Source organism: Staurois parvus, unplaced genomic scaffold, assembly GCF_062004578.1.
Source record: "Staurois parvus isolate SC_StPar_1 unplaced genomic scaffold, SC_StPar_1.0 ptg000019l, whole genome shotgun sequence".
Classification (NCBI taxonomy): Eukaryota; Metazoa; Chordata; class Amphibia; order Anura; family Ranidae; genus Staurois; species Staurois parvus.
Genome location: NW_028317815.1, coordinates 21,416,652 through 21,433,174, shown reverse-complemented (window position 1 = coordinate 21,433,174; position 16,523 = coordinate 21,416,652). Strand labels below are relative to the sequence as shown.

The 16,523-nt window shown below is 40.9% G+C and overlaps 1 protein-coding gene across 2 annotated transcripts in view; it reads right to left on the bottom strand.

The window, feature by feature from the left end:
* Positions 1-16,523, bottom strand: part of PHTF2 (putative homeodomain transcription factor 2) — a 182,476-nt gene that overhangs the window by 91,068 nt on the left and 74,885 nt on the right. The gene's annotated exons all lie outside the window — the stretch shown is intronic.

The window sequence follows — 16,523 nt, the reverse complement described above, 5'->3', positions numbered from 1 at the left end:
CTAAAATACTGTATAAAGAAAAAAAAAAATGATATATATATACACATATACATACACACACATACACAGACACCATTCAAACAATGTCTCTTTCACAAATAAAACTGATGCAATTTTACCACGACTGAAGCAGCTGTACATGGCAACCAATCAGCTTCTAGCTTTCATTTTCAAAACGTAACTATCTGAAGTTAGAAGCTGATTGGTTACTATGCACAGCTGCTCCAGCTTTAGTCCACTCCCGTTTTAGTAAATTTCCACCACTGAAACTTCTTTGTGTTAGATTTTCATCCAGTACTTCCATGCATGGACACTTCTCAAAGCCAGTGCTATGCCCCACACCCATGTTTCTCCTTAACAGAGGTGAATGTCCTTCAGGTCTTAAGCACATTTTCTCAATAAGGGCTCAGGCACAGTGGGCTTAAAAAAAACAAAACAAAAAAAAACACAGCTTTTACAGGCATTTGGCTGTTTTAGTTTACAGCCTGTAAAAGCACCTCTATGTTAGTCTGAGTCCACACACCCAAAGGCGTTTACAAACATATTAGAAGATGCCATTTACAGGGTGAAAAAAAAAAAAACACACAAAAAGAGTATGCTCAGAAGAGGAGCTGAAGAGCAGAAAAAAAAAAAAAAAAAACGTGCTAGACGTGCCTAATCGATCCTAAACGTCTAACGTTTCAGCCTCAATAATAAACGGATGTTCTGGCCAAAAGAAAGCATTAACACTGAAATGCTAGATGGATCTAAACATGTACAAAGGGAACCAGATACTTTTTAACAAGTACATACAACATACACATATCAGGAATATGAAAATGTTGGGGTAACACATTTTAAGAGTTCTAGAAAATTAAAGAAGAATGCAGTTCCTAACTTGCCAACTAAAATGCATGCACACACTTTACACAGATATGGAGAAGAATAAAGAGATTATGATCAATCTTACAGATGGATGTTTTAGTACTTCAATTATTATGTTGCATGCCAGTATTAACCACTTGCCTAATGGGCCTATCCCCCCCCCCCCCCACCTTCCTAGGCCAATTTTCATTCAGCTTTCAGTGCTATCGCACTTTTAATGACAATTGCGCAGTCATGCAACACTGTACCCATAAGAAAAAAAACAAAACGTTTTATTTGTTTCTATTATAACATTTTCACTGATATGCATTGATGAGGCGGCACTGATGGGCAGCACTGATGAGTAGGCACCAATAAGGCTGCACTGGTATGCGGCACTGGTGAGAATTGATGAGTAGGCACCAATAAGGCTGCACTGGTATGCGGCACTGATGGGCAGTACTGTTGGTAACTGATGGGCACTTTTGGGGCTGCACTGATAATCAGTGTAGTTGAATCCTTTCACAGTTTCCGGTTATCTGCAGTACTTTCCTCAAGCTGCAGGCTCGCTTTCAAACCTTGCTGTCTGAGTGCACTCATAGAAAGTGGCTGCCTATGTAGGTACGTGCCTGAGAGGGGGAGCCAAGAGTGCCAGCAGGGGACATGAGAAACGGAGGTTCAGGGCCACGATGAGCATTTCCACTGCACAGAGTAGGTAAGTATAAAACCTGTTTGTTTTAAAAAATTCAATTTACGATCACTTTATTCCTGCCTACATCAGTGGTGAGTACAGGAGAGAAGCCTATCAAACATATACACTCAGGGTGCTCTTTTTATTACTCCAGATTCCCTTTGGGGCACTTGCATGGCCTTCTGCACATGAGCCACCTCACTTTCAGTTGAGTAAAGCTGGGTAAACACTATATGAAAATAAGACAAATGAACGTCTGGTTTTCCTCGAAGTTTCCCAGCAAAATCAAAGCCGAGGATGGCATTAATTGTACACAAATTCTCGAATGACAAAGGCTTTTTTTGTTTGATGTAGAAGCACTGTAGCATAGATTATTGTTGTTTCTGGTTTATGATTATGCTATGATAAATTGTTAGTTCTGTTCACCTACGAGAAAAATTTGTCCTGGAGTTTGTCCCTTTGGAAATTTTCATTTGAAAAGTCGGAATCGCATGTTGAAAGCCGTGTACACATTATACATAAATCAAACAATCATTCCTTGTACGGAATTCTTCTTCTGGTTTTCTCGTAGTGTGTTCCCCATTTTACTGTGGCTGCCTCTTTTGGGCTGACAGCATTTCTGAGTGCTCTCCTGGAATTAAGGCCAACAATTGTTTTGCAACAAGGCACTCCCTACCCTCTCCACAGCTGTGGACATCGTGAGTACCCTTCTAAGGATTTTTACAAGCATGGCTGATCCGGAGCACTAGAGAAAAAAGGTCAGGTGGACTTGCCAGCTCAGGTTCAGTTCTTCGCTCTGAGGGTGGAAGTTTGTCCACTCAGGGACCTAGTACCCTTTTATTTACCCAGCTGCCCCCAATCTGACTTCCCACCTTCCTGTGGCCATTTCCATCTACCAAACTAGCTTCCATTTATTGTTCAGAGAGGAATTTTTCTTTCACAATGTCAGATATCATGGGCAGAATTTCTGATTTTGTCAAGACCATAGATAGCAGGGGTCACAGCTATGTCCTTTCAACCTCCCCTTCTGAATTGGTCTTTAATTTTTGCCCTTCAACCAAACACGTGGAAGGGGTGGCAGTTGAGGATGACAAATCTCCAGGGAAAATTAGATTGCGTACATTTTATTCAGGCTATTTGGCAATCATGAGTGCAATGTATAGAAATCATGGCTTCTGTAGAAGAAAGGCTTTGAACCCAGCATAGCAGTATATCCATACAGGTTATGGTGATAATATGGGGTGTAAAGCAATGATCTGCTTAGCTCCACTCACTGTCCTAAACACGGGGCTAATCCCTTTTGGGAGGGGGGGGGGGGGGGGAGATACGTGATAGAATGAGATGTGAATATCTTCTGTTTTAAGACGATTTTATTGTGCTACACACTAATAAAGATGAGAAAATTCTTGTTGCCTTAATCCCTTCTTACCATAACCTGTATTGTTATACATGTTTTCAGGCATATGGTTTTAAATTTCTCACGCAGGCAATTTAGATGCGCATTTCAATGGTTTACATGTGTATTAACGTGTCAGGCATTTTTGTTTTAGCCAATGGAAAGCACTAAGGGGTGGAAACCAGTTCTTACAGGTTAAAAAAAAAAAAAAGTTGGAAAAATGTACAAAAATGCTCAATTCAAGCTTTTAAAAAAAGCATTCACTTTTAACTCTATGGGACCAGAAAAGCTCAATGCTGCCTCGAAAGTAGCTCATTGAGCTTTTGGAGTATCAAGTGTCAAGATACAGGAACCTGAGCACTCACATGTAAACAGCCACAATTGAAATACAAGGGATTTTGGAACCATTTTGAAGCTTCGAGCTACAAAATGCTGAGACATAAATGGGGACTTGCTGTACAAAGAATGAAGCACAAACATCAATACAGGGGACTTTGTTCTGGGAATGCCAATACTGACAGTGGATTCTAGAACAAGCAGTTTTATTTGGAACCTTAGGCTCCATGTACATGAGCCTACCCAGACCGCAGGAAACTGCAAATCGCAGCAACTGCGGTACCACGATTTTGGTTTTCCTGCAGTTGGCGGTCAAATTGTTCCTATCCTGCATGCGATTCTTCTATGTTCAGGAGAAGAAGGTTTAACCTCACCTAAACGCAGCAGCTCCTAAACTGCTAAAAGCCTATGTGTACATGGACACATAGGCTTTTATGGAGTTGAGTTTAGGAGCTTGGGCAAAAAAATGCTTGTAAGAATGTTCTATTTATAAAAGCAAACGGGAAGAATCAGCCATTCTGGTCAAAATCAAATTTTAAAGTTGTTGTACAGGCATAAAATTTAAATTGAAGACAAAAAGATAAATATGTAGACGTGCTGGGGCACTTCTTCAAGCAGCCACTGACTCATTTCATTCTCAATTCACCAGGAAACGCTGCCTGCTTAACTGTTGTAAGTGAAGTAATCCCTGTTGTCACCCAGCAGGTTAGACCACTCTGTAGTGGACAGCAGGAGACCTGCACCCAGAAGTGTGTTGCATTCTTGAACCCTCTCTGCACGCCGTGGCTTATAAATCAGAAGAATTTTCAGCAAGCTTCTCTCTTTAGGCCCGCAATGACCGGGGATGCAGGCAACGAAAGAAGTGTTAGTACAATATTTGTGTAGGAAAACACTGCACCTTATCAAAGGAGTCTGAAACTGGTAAATACAGGCAAACGAAGGAACAGCACTACTTTTTATAGGATAACAGAGCCTGTTTCCTAAAGAAAAAAATGTAAAACCCAATAGAACTCTCAGTTTAAAATCAGCCAAATAAAGATGCATCAAAACAGGGGCGGACTGACAACTCATGGGGCCCCCGGTCAATAGGGGATCATGGGGCCCCTGTGTCCTTGCCCACACTCAAAGCACACCCAAAAAAGCCTATAAAAAAAGGTATCAGGGGCATTTCATGGGGCCCCCTACTGAGCCCAGGCACTGCCCGAGTGCTCGAATGGTCAGTCTGCCCCTGCATCAAAATGAAGGTTGTGCAAGTCTTGGCAACAGCTTGAGTAGAAAAGCCTGTACTATGCCAGCAATGCTTCAGACTCCATCCACACTGTGCATAGTGCTTGTAATTTTCAGTGTGCAATTCTTACGCAAAAAATCTGTGTCATGCATAGGGCAGCCTATTCACTTCAATGGGCAACCCCTTTGCGCATTTGTCACTGTAAAGATGCTCAAGGACCAAATTTTAGCCCTGAAACAGGAGCGATTTTACACTTGCATTTTGCCATGATTGCTGTACAACAATCTTGGCAAAATTGTGCTGCATTTGGGTTGCTGTTCAAGGTGAATGACACCCAGGTACATGTTGTGGATGGGGTCTCAGAGTGTGACCTTTGCTGTGAGAAAGAAGTGATCTCTTTACAGGGGTCCAAGTGGGCCCCCTTCTTAGTCAAAGCCATAGTTCTCCAATCAGCAGCAAGCAGATAGCTTTTTCTATTCCCTGTGAAATGTGCTTTCCAAGTGCACCTTACCTTAAAAAGCTAAATTTTCTAAACTGATGTGGATGCCATTTTTGTTTTGCTTGCTGGATTTGGCACCAGGACATAGTGTAGGGTATTTAGTTGCAGTGCTGTATATACCAAAAAATGTGAACAGCACAATGGGAATTCTGAAAGTGTGACCAAAATAAAAATAAAACCACATCATGTCCTACTGATTATGCACCATGTTGTTACATCCTCAAAGTTCATATATCTTACATACACTCATAAAACATATTTTGTTTGGAATCCTAAGTGTTTTTGTGCTATGTTCTTGGTGCCAATATACACATACAGTAATACCTTGGTTTACAAGCGCCTCGGTTAACGTAAATTTCGGTTTACGTATGAAAATCCATTGAAAATAATGCCTCAGTTTACAAATTTATGAATTTTTTTCGCAATACAAAGTGTATGTTAGTGCTGATTTTTAAATGCAATTTCTGGTTCTTTTTTTTTTCCTTCACTATAGCTGACAGAATTAGCTGTCACTTTCCCTAGAGTTAACTGAAACTTAGTTTCTTTTAAGAGGGAAAAAAAAACAAAAAGAAAACAATCTTTTTAGTTGGGAGAAAAGTGACAGCTGAATAAATTTCTGAACTATAGTGAAGAAAAAAAAAAAAAGCGGCAATTACATTTAACCGTTTCAATACCGTGCAATTTTACACCTTCCTGCCCAGGCCATTTTTCAGGTTTCAGCGCTCTCACACTTTGAATGACAATTGTGCGGTCATACAACACTGTACCCAAACTAAAATTTTATCATTTTCTTCACACAACTAGAGCTTTCTTTTGGTGGTATTTAATCACCGCTGGGGTTTTTATTTTTTGCTAAATTAACAAAAAAAGACCAAAACTTTTGAAAAAAAAAAAACACATTTTTCTTTGTTTCTGTTATAAAAGTTTACAAATAAATAATTGTTCTTCATAAATTTAGGCCGAGATGTATTCTACTACATGTCTTTGGTGAAAATAACCCAAATTAGGATGTATTTTTTAGTTTGTAGGAAAGTTATAGAGTTCACAAACTATGGTATAGATCTGAAAATTGATCAATCCTGAAGTACTGACAGCCAATCTAATATCTTGAGGTCCAAGAATGTCAGAACAGTACAGATATCCCCAAATGACCCCTTTTTGCAGAGTAGACAGTCCGACGTACTTCATAAGAGGCATGGCGAGTTTTTTGAAGTTGTATTTTTTTGTCATAATTTTTCGGACAATGAAAAAATTAAACAAATTATTTTCACTATTTTTTTTTTTACATACTGTCACCAGTGCAGTACAGCGTCATCATATAACTGGCATGGTGGTGAAAAGGGACACTGACTGGTGACCGTATGAAAAAAAATATAATAAAAAAATAAAAAAAAATAAAAAAAAAATATATAATTAATTTTTTATTACATTTTTTTAAAAAAAAATTTAAGATTTTTTTTCATATTTTACTATGACCAAAGTAGTACAATGTTACCATAGTAACATTGTACTACTTTGGGGAAGTGATCAGTATTTTTTTTTTTTTTTTTGTTACACAATTTGCTTATAGCAAAGAATTACTTTGCTATAAGCAAGCATTTACCTGAATGAAATCGATTCATTCAGCTTTTTTTCTCTTTTTTTTTTTTTGTGCTTAGCTGTGATTTGGTCACAGCTAATCACATGACATGTGCATGTGATTAGCTGTGACCATTCACAGCTAGGCACTAGTATACAATGGATGGCATCATGAATGAAGCCATCCATTGTATACAACTGTCATGTGACCTGCTGTGATTGGTCACAGCAGGTCACATGGTACCAGCAACGGGAGGCGGTACTCGGATCTGTCATCGGCCATGTCCGAGGTGCACGGCCGGTGACAGATCGCACTGCTGCGCCGCTCTGCATTAGCGCAAACTGCGCATGTGCGGGAGCACGCCAAATGGCGTGCACCCGGAGTGCAGAGACACTTTTGAAGCCGCCAAACGGCCATTGGCCGGGCGGCTAATGGTTAAAAACCAGCACCATAATACATTTTTTAAAAAAACAGCGTGGGGTCCCCCCTCCTATCCATACCAAGCCCTTCGGGTCTGGTATGGATTTTGAGGGGAATTCCCATGACAAAATGTAAAAAAAAAAAAATGGCGTAGGGGTCCTTATCTGAGCATGCAGTCTGGCAGGTCAGGAAAGGGGGGGGGGTCAAGTGAGAGCCCCCCCTTCCTCCCGAACCATACCAGCCCACATGCAATCAACATTGAGGGGTGCTTTGGGGTGGGGGGTCATTGATGTCACATGGGGCAGGGTCACATGCGTGATGACCCTGGGTGGCCCCGCCCCTTACATATTTAAGAACTGTAAAACCACCAGAGCAGGAAGAAGGCTGGAAGTCATCTCCGGGAGCGGAGCATTTTTTTTAAATTTTTTCTTCTTTCTTCGGGTCGGTGGCGGTAGCGGCAGTGATGGAGGGCATCGTGATTAACATTGGATCTACTGCGGGGGACATTCTTTTAGATTTTTCTTTTAATAAAGGACTTGACAAAGACCATGTCCTGTCTTTTTTCACACTACACTTGTTTTTTTTGTGAATGAGTAGGGGTACCATGTACCCCATACACATTCGCATGGGGGGGCGAGATCTGGGGGGCCCCCTTGTTAAAGGGGCCTTCCACATTTCAATAAGCCCCTACCAACAACCACTGGCCAGGGTTGTGGGGAAGAGGACTTTGTCCCCATCAACATGAGGACAAGGTGCTTTTGGGGGAGCCGCGCTGCCACGTGGCCTGGTATGGTACAGGAGGGGAAGGGGGCACTTGCTCACCCCCACCCCTTCCTGACCCGCCGGGCTGCATGCTCGGATAACGGTCTGGTATGGATTTTGGGGGGGTCCTGTGCCATTTTTAAAATTTTGGCATGAGAATTTCCCTCAAAATCTATACCAGACCCGAAGGGCTTGGTATGGATGGGAGGGGGGACCCCCACACCGTTTTTATTTTATTTTTTTAATTGCTGGCAATTCTTTTACATTCAGCGGTCAGTGGGGAATCCCGCTGACAGCTGAAACATTAACACATGGTTGACACTACTAAAATACAGTATGACTTGATAAAATAACTCATGCAGTATTTTAGTAGTGTTAACCAATTAATCTGTTCCAGAGGTCAGAAAAAAGTAATCAATGCATTCCTATGGGAAACAGCATTTCGGTTTACAAACTTTTCGCTATAAGAAAAGTCCTGCAGAACGAATTGCATTCATAAACTGAGGTATTACTGTATACACACATTTTATATACAGTCATGGCCGAAATTGTTGGCACCCTTGATATTTTTCCTGAAAATCAAGTATTTCACACAAAAAAGGTATTGCATTAACACATGTTTTGCTATACACATGTTTATTCCCTTTGTATGTATTGGAACAAATATAAAACAGAGGCAGAAAAGCAAATATGACATAATGTCACACAAAACCCCAAAAATGGGCTGGACAAAAGTATTGGCACCCTTAACTTAATATTTGGTTGCACACCCTTTGGAAAACATAACTGAAATCAGTCGCTTCCTATAACCATCAATAAGCTTCTGACACCTCTCACCCGGAATTTTGGACCACTCTTCCTTTGCAAACAGCTCCAGGTCTCTCTTATTGGAAGGACACCTTTTCCCAACAGCAATTTTAAGATCTCTCCACAGGTGTTCAATGGGATTTAGATCTGGGCTCATTGCTGGCCACTTCAGAACTCTCCAGCGCTTCTTTGCCATCCATTTCTGAGTGCTTTTTGACGTATGTTTGGGGTCATTGTCCTGCTGGAAGACCCAGGATCTTGGACGCAAACCCAGCTTTCTGACACTGGGCCCTACAGTGCGACCCAAAATCCTTTGGTAATCCTCAGATTTCATGATGCCTTGCACACAGTCAAGGCACCCAGTGCCAGAGGCAGCAAAACAACCCCAAAACATCATTGAACCTCCACCATATTTTACCGTAGGTACTGTGTTTTGTTCTTTGTAGGCCTCATTCCGTTTTCGGTAAACAGTAGAATGATGTGCTTTACCGAAAAGCTCTATCTTGGTCTCATCTGTCCACAAGACGTTTTCCCAGAAGGCTTTTGGCTTACTCAAGTACATTTTGGCAAACTGTAGTCTTGCTTTTTTATGTCTCTGTGTCAGCAGTGGGGTCCTCCTGGGTCTCCTGCCATAGCGTTTCATTTCATTTAAATGTCGACGGATAGTTCGCGCTGACACTGATGCTCCCTGAGCCTGCAGGACAGCTTGAATGTCTTTGGAACATGTTTGGGGCTGCTTATCCACCATCCGGACTATTCTGCGTTGCAATCTTTCATCAATTTTCCTCATCCGTCCACGACCAGGGAGATTAGCTACAGTGCCATGGGTTGCAAACTTCTTGATAATGTTGCGCACTGTGGACAAAGGCAAATCTAGTTCTCTGGAGATGGACTTGTAACCTTGAGATTGTTGATATTTTGCCACAATTTTGGTTCTCAGGTCCTCAGACAGTTCTCGTCTCCTCTTTCTGTTGTCCATGCTTAGTGTGGCACAGACAGACACACAATGCAAAGGTTAAGTGAACGTCTCTCCTTTTTATCTGCTTTCAGGTGTGATTTCTATATTGCCCACACCTGTTACTTGCCCCAGGTGAGTTTACAGAAGCATCACATGCTTGTAACATTCTTATTTATCCGCAGTTGTGAAAGGGTGCCAATACTTTTGTCCAGCCCATTTTTGGAGGTTTGTGTGACATTATGTCGAATTTGCTTTCTTTCCTCCCTTTTTTTGTTTTGTCCCAATACACACAAAGGGAATAAACATGTGTATAGCAAAACATGTGTTAATGCAATACGTTTCGTGAGAAATACATGATTTCCTGGAGAAATATCAAGGGTGCCAACAATTTCGGCCATGACTGTATATATATATATATATACACACATATATACATATACACATATATACATATACACACACACACACACACACACACACACACACACACACACATATAGATATACACACACACATACATATACAGTTGTGTTCAAAATAATGGCAGTCAGACATCAATAACCTGATCAATCACTGTTTTTGGTTGAAATGATATTTTTACATGGCAAATAATTTACTAGCAGGTGTAGTAGAGTAATAGAAATCCAACAGATCCAACAGTCATGACATGCATGCTGCTGATTCTGTGTAATTGAATCACTAATTGAAAGGGGCATGTTCAAAATAATAGCAGTGTGGAGTTCTATTAGTGAGGTCATTCATTCTTTGAAAAACAGGTGACAATTATTGCCCTTATTTAAGGAAGGAAGGCAGCAAATGTACATGCTGGTTACAGTGCATTTCTGTCTGAAATTCTGAGGAAAATGGGTTGTTCCAGACATTGTTCAGAAGAACAGTGTACCTTGATTAAAAAGTTGATTGGAGAGGGGAAAACATATAAAGAAGTGCAGATAATGATAGGCTGCTCAGCTAAAATGATCGCAAATGCTTTAAAATGGCAAACAATACCTGAAAGACGTTGAAGAAAGCGAAAAACTACCATTCGATAGAAGAATAGCCAAAATGGCAAAGACTGAGCCAACAATCAGCTCCAGGAGGATCAAAGAAGGTCTAAAATTACCTGTGAGTACTGTTACAATTAGAAGACGCCTATGTGAAGCCAAGCTATCTGCAAGAAGCCCCCGCAAAGTCCCACTGTTGAAAAAAAGATGTGCTGAAGAGGTTACAATTTGCCAAAGAGCACATTGACTGGCCTAAAGAGAAATGGCGCAACATTTTGTGGACTGATGAAAGTAAGATTGTTCTTTTTGGGTCTAGTGGCCGGAGGCAGTTTGTCAGACGACCCCCAAACACTGAATTCAAGCCACAGTACACTGTGAAGACAGTGAAGCATGGTGGCGCAAGCATCATGATATGGGGATGTTTCTCATACTACGGTGTTGGGCCTATTTATCGCATACCAGGGATCATGGATCAGTTTGAATACATCAGAATACTTGAAGAGGTCATGCTGCCTTATGCTGCAGAGGAAATGCCCCTGAAATGGGTGTTCCAACAAGACAACGACCCCAAACACACCAGTAAATGTGCAACATCTTGGTTCCAGACCAACAAGATTGACGTTATGGAGTGGCCAGCCCAATCCCCGGATCTTAATCCAATAGAAAACTTGTAGGGTGACATCAAAAATGCAGTTTCTGAGGCAAAACCAAGAAATAGAGAAGAACTGTGGAATGTAGTCCAATCATCCTGGGCTGAAATACCTGTTCACAGGTGCCAGTAGTTGGTTGACTCCATGCAACACAGATGTACAGCAGTTCTCAGAAACAGTGCTTATACAACTAAATATTCATTAAGTGATTCAAAGGAAAGCAAAATCTTCAAACATTTTTCAGTTTATATAGTGAATGTTTGAGTTTGTAAAGAAGAATACAAACACTGCTATTTTTTTGAACAGTCTAATATTCACTTTTCTTCAATTTTTTTTTTTAGAGGTACAACACAAATTTGATATATTTTTCTTCATGTTTTGATTTGGAATAGAATGTGTAGTGTTCCCAATGCATTTATGTGCATGGAAATAAAAGCTATTAGAAGGATTCTGAGCTTTATTCACTTTTTTCAACACACTGCTATTATTTTGAACACAAATATATATATATATATATATATATATATATATATATATATATACACATACATACATACATACACACACCACTTTATTTAGGTACACCTGTTCAATTGCATTGTAACAAAAATTGCTGATCAGCCAATCACATGGCAGCAACTCAGTGCATTTAGCATCTAGACGTGGTGAAGATGACTTGAAGTTCAAACAGAGCATCAAAATGGGGAAGAATGCGGGTTTAAGGGATTTTGAACATGGCATGGTTGTTGTTGCCAGATGGGCTGGTCTGAGTAGTTCAAAAACTGCTGATCTACTGGGATTTTTTCGTACAGCCACCTCTAGGGTTTGCAGAGAATGGTCCAAAAACGAGAAAATAACCAGTGAGCGGCAGCTGTGTGGGTGAAAATGCCTTGTTGATGGCAGAGGTCAGAGAATGGGCAGACTGGTTGCTGCAACATTCAGATTTTAGGGTCAGAACTTGGTGTAAACAACATGAAAGCATGGATCCATCTTGCCTGTATCTACGGATCAGGCTGGTGGTGGGAATGGAATGGTTTGGGGGATATTTTCTTGGCATTATCAAGGTTTACTAGTCGGTGTGTGTGTATATATTTTAATTGACCCTCAGCTTAAGCACTTTCATCATCTTTTTTTATTTATTTATTTAAACCCTCAGCTTAAGCACTTTCATCATCTTTTAATCCTTGGCTATGTTCCTGTTCAAAGGCTTACTACACCTATACCAAAAACCTGCCAATGCAGATAAGGGGCGTCTGTAAATACAAACAAACTGCAGCTTTGACTAAATTTGAATAATGCCCTTGCTATGCAGGTAGGTGTAGGCCATTTACAGTTGCAAGAAAAAGTATGTGAACCCCTTGGGATTACGTGGAGTTTTGCATGAATTGGGCATAAAATGTGCTCTGAACGTCATCTAAGTCACAACAATAGAAGAACACAGTCTGCTGAACATAATACTACACAAACATTAGATGTTGCCATGGTTTAATTGCACATAACATGTAAACATTCACAGTGCAGGGAGGAAAAAGTATGTGAACCTTTGATTTAATAACTGATTGACCCTCCTTTGGCAGGAATAACCTCAACCAAACGTTTCCTGTAGTTGCAGATCAGACCTGCACAACGATCTGGAGTAATTTTGGACCACTCCTCTTCACAAAACTGTTTCAGTGTAGCAATATTCTTGGGATGTCTGGTGTGAATCGCTCTCTTAAGGTCATGCCACAGCATTTTAATCTGGTTGAGGTCAGGACTCTGACTGGGCCGCTCCAGAAGGCGTATTCTGTGCTGTGGCAGCCATTGTTTTGAAGAATTACTTGTATGCTTTGGGTCATTGTCCTGTTGCATCACCCATCCTCTGCGGAGCTTCAGTTGGCGGACAGATGGTCGTACGTTTTCCTGCAAAATGTCTTGATAAACTGGAATTAATTTTCCCATCAATGACAACAATCCGTCCAGGCCCTGAGGCAGCAAATCAGCCCCAAACCATGATGCTCCCTCCGCCATGTTTTACAGTGGGGATGAGGTTTTGATGTTGGTGTGCTGTGCCTTTTTTTCTCCTCACATAGTGTTGTGTGTTCTTCCCAAACAACTCAATCTTGGTTTCATCTGTCCACAGTATATTTTGCCAGTAGTGCTGTGGAACATCCAGGTGCTCTTTTGCAAACTTCAAACGTGCTACAATATTCTTTTTGGACAGCAATGGCTTCCTCCGTGGTGTCCTCCCATGTACTCCATTCTTGTTTAATGTTTTCCTTATTGTAGACGTGTCAACAAAAATGTTAGCATGTGCCAGAGATTTCTGTAGGTCTTTAGCTGACACTCTGGGATTCTTCTTTACCTCATGCAGCATTCTGCGCTGTGCTCTTGCAGTCATTTTTACAGGACGACCACGCCTAGGGAGAGTAGCAACAGTGCTAAACTTTCTCCATTTGTAGACAGTCTGTCTTACTGTGGACACATGAACATCAAGGCTTTTGGAGATACTTTTGTAACCCTTTCCAGCTTCATGCAAGTCAACAATTCTTGATCATAGGTCTTCTGAGAGCTCTTTTCTGCGAGGCATGGTTCACATCAGAGAGTGCTTCTTGAAACCAGTAAACCCAAAACAGGTGTGTGTTTTTTAAGGGCAGGACAGCTGTCAGCAACACATCCAATATCATCACACTGATTGGAGTCAAGGTTGGCTCACTCCTAGCTCCAATTAGCTCTGGGAGAAGTCATTAAGCTAGGGACTCACATACTTTTTCCTCCCTGCACTGTGAATGTTTACATGTTATGTGCAATTAAACCATGGGAACATCTAATGTTTGTGTAGTATTATGTTCAGCAGACTGTGTTCTTCTATTGTTGTGACTTAGATGACATTCAGAGCACATTTTATGCCCAATTCATGCAAAACTCCACGTAATCCCAAGGGGTTCACATACTTTTTCTTGCAACTGTACGTATCTTGTGAAGCCTGACCTGAAAGTATCCAGAATGTTCCTATGATGCTAAGCAAGGCCCAGCAATTACTGTTCATCTTCTCCATCACAGGAGTGAGCTCTCAAAGCTCTGAGCTACTGAATCGGGGGAGAGAAAGCACATATGAGGGGGTTTGAATAAGAGAAAGAGCTTACGCTTGTGATGATGAAGGTGAACAGTAATAGCTGGGCCTTGTTTAGTAATGTCATAGCAACATCATGGGAGTTTTCAAGTCAGGGTTCATGAGGTACGTAAATGGCCTACGCCTATAGCAAAGGCATTTTTCAATTTTGATCAAAGCTGCACAGCTTGTTGTCATCTATAGGTGCCCCTTGTCTGCATAGGCAGTTCTTTTTGTAAAGGCAAACTATGCCTTTAAGTTGGTGCCATGACTGCTGCCCCAGGTTTACGGTTTCAGAAGGGCTTCTCTTGCAGCGTCCTTTGGAGCACCTTGGAATGCAGGGCCCAGAGTTGTGTCTCCCTACGCCGTCTGCATCAATAGAAAACACACAGCCCTGTAGTCTAACAGATTATGAATAATACCAGCAATACTTTTTAAACTTGCAGATGGTAGACTCTGGGAGAAGGAGCATGGTGTCATTTTTTAGATGCCTGGGATGTCCCAGGGATGGAATTGTGTGGATGGCATTCTGAATTGTACTTAGTTCTCCTATTCCTTACCTCCATACTTTATTGCATGGGTTTTACTGTGTGTTCGAGGTAGAGATTTGGAATGATGGGAATTTTCCTTTTTACAATAAAGCTGAAAGAATTTCTAAAAGTGTGTGCAGCAGATATATTTAATCTGTTAAATTGTGGGGAAATAATCAAAAATCAATTTCATTTTGATAGCCGATCTCATAAAAATGTAATATAGTGTAACGTTTACGGACTGTGCAGTAGTTTTAAAACCGAAGTTTGGTAAAAAAAAAAAAAGCATAAGGGACGGTGCATTCAATGCAAAGCGTCCCTTGTGCTGCTGGCTGTTATATTAATCCAAGTCTGAAATACTCTACCCCCCCCCCCCACCTTGCAGTCATAATGATCCAATGCTTGTCAGGGGTGAGTGAGTCCGTGTGGGGGCACTTGTCGAGCACAGTGGTGCACATTTTTGGAGAGGATTCATTTATCAAGATATAGAAATTGCTGAGCACAAGTACAAGCACTTGGTTCACTAATTTTGGACTGGTTTTTGATATGTTGGATATATGCACGTTTTTTTTTTTGTTTTTGTTTTTTGACTCAGCGCGGTCCAATTGTTTTCTTTATCAATTCACAGTGCTCGTCATAGGCACTTGTCAAGAGTGCCGACTATGCCCGACCATTCTGCCCACCTCCTCCATTCACGAAACCTGTACTATAGCTTCCATCAATAAAAAAAGAAGATCTATGAATGAAGGTCGGGCTGAAGAATGAAAGTTCCGGGTCCTTCATTTATAGATTGTGTTTCATGAATTTTTTTCTCCACATTCAAGGTGGACCTGTGAATCCTTCCTCCTGTGGTATTGTATTCTGACAGCAGGGAGCCTTCCCAACAATCAAAATACAATGATCAGTGTTAGAGACTTTAGCAGGCAGCACTGTTCGTTCAGGAAAAACCTGACAGACTGGTTGTACACAAGTCGATCAATAGATTGATGTTTTTTTCTACAGCCAGTAAACTCCCCAGCATATTATCCTATGTGTCCATGCACACAGACTGTAATCAATGTTTTTTGGCAAAGGCTTTTTTTGACTGCCCAGAACTAGTGGGTTCCTAGAGGAGTTTTTAAGCTGTAAAAATGCTCTAACGCTGCAGCAAAACGTGGTGAACCAGCATTGTTTTGGACTTTTTTTTTGACCAATAAAATTTTTTTTTGTATTAAAATAAAAAAAACCTCTAAAAACACTAATGCGAAAAAATGCGGCAAAACGCCGATAAACACTAAAGTTTTGGAAGGAGTAATGAGGAATTACAATGCCTGTAAGTTTTTAATGCTGTCTGAGCACCTGTTAGGGAGATTAACCCCCTCTATTTTTCCTGTATATAGTTCTCATAGAAAGTGAAAGCAAAAGAAAATCCCAAATTTTGGGTTGACATCAGAACACGAGGGGAAATCTTCCAACAGGGACACTAGTTCTGTTGACACAACGGGATTCCCTCACTTTGAAGGGATTTCCTTTCACTTCCTGTTTTAGCTACGGGACAGGAAGTGAAGGGAAATCTCCCTAATGGGACACAAATGACCAAGAAACAAAGGGATGGGGGTTATAACCTGCCCTTACTTATCCAAAATTAAAACAAAAAAAATTGCCTTTAGTTACACTTTAAAAAAGTGTATACCAGATGGGTATAAGCATTGCTTCATCAACTTAGAAATCACAAAGGATGAGGCTCTTGAAT